The following is an 801-nucleotide window of genomic DNA, read 5'->3' on the forward strand; positions in this document are numbered from 1 at the left end:
GTAGGGAGGGAGAGGGAGAGAGAGAGAGAGAAGAGAGGAGGGAGACTTAGGGAGAGAGAAAGAGAGAGAGGGAGAGAGAGGGAGAGAGAGAGAAAGAGAGAGAGGGAGAGAGAGGGAATGAAACTTCTGGCAGCCATGGCCGCCAGAGGGAGGGAGAGAGTAGGGAGGGAGGGGGAGAGAGAGAGAGAGAGAGAGAGAGAGAGAGATGAGAGAGAAGAGAGGAGGGAGACTTAGGGAGAGAGAGAGGGAGAGAGAGATAAAGAGAGAGAGGGAGAGAGAATGAAACTTCTAGCAGCCGTGGCCGCCAAGAGAGGGAGGTAGAGAGAGAGAGAGAGAGAGAATGAGACTTCTCGCAGCCGTGGCCGCCAAGGGAGGGAGGGAGGGAGGGAGAGAGAGAGAGAGAGAGAGAGAGAATGAGAAATGAGAGAGAAGAGGGGAGGGAGAGAAAGAGAGATTAAGAGTGAGAAGAGGGACAGAGGAGAGAGAGAAAGGGAGAGAGGGAGGGAGGGAGGGAGGGAGGCTGGGAGAGATTAAGAGAGAGAATTCAGAGAGAGAGAGAGAGAGAGAGAGAGAGAGAGAGGGAAAGAATGACAAATCCTAGCGGCGAAGAGGATAGAGGTAGGGAGGTAGAGAGGCTAAGAGAGAGAGAGAGAGAGAGGAGAGAGGTGGAGAGAGAGAGAGAGAAATAATTACAAATCCTAGGGAGAGAGAGAGAGAGATGAAGAGAGAGAATGATACATCCTAGCCGCCATGGGAGGGAGAGAAAGAGAGACTTAAGATAAAATAAGAGAGAGAATGAGT

The sequence above is a fragment of the Dipteris shenzhenensis genome, chromosome 12 (genome assembly GCF_047967505.1).
Source record: "Dipteris shenzhenensis isolate YYH24624 ecotype China chromosome 12, Dip_SZ_1.0, whole genome shotgun sequence".
Classification (NCBI taxonomy): Eukaryota; Viridiplantae; Streptophyta; class Polypodiopsida; order Gleicheniales; family Dipteridaceae; genus Dipteris; species Dipteris shenzhenensis.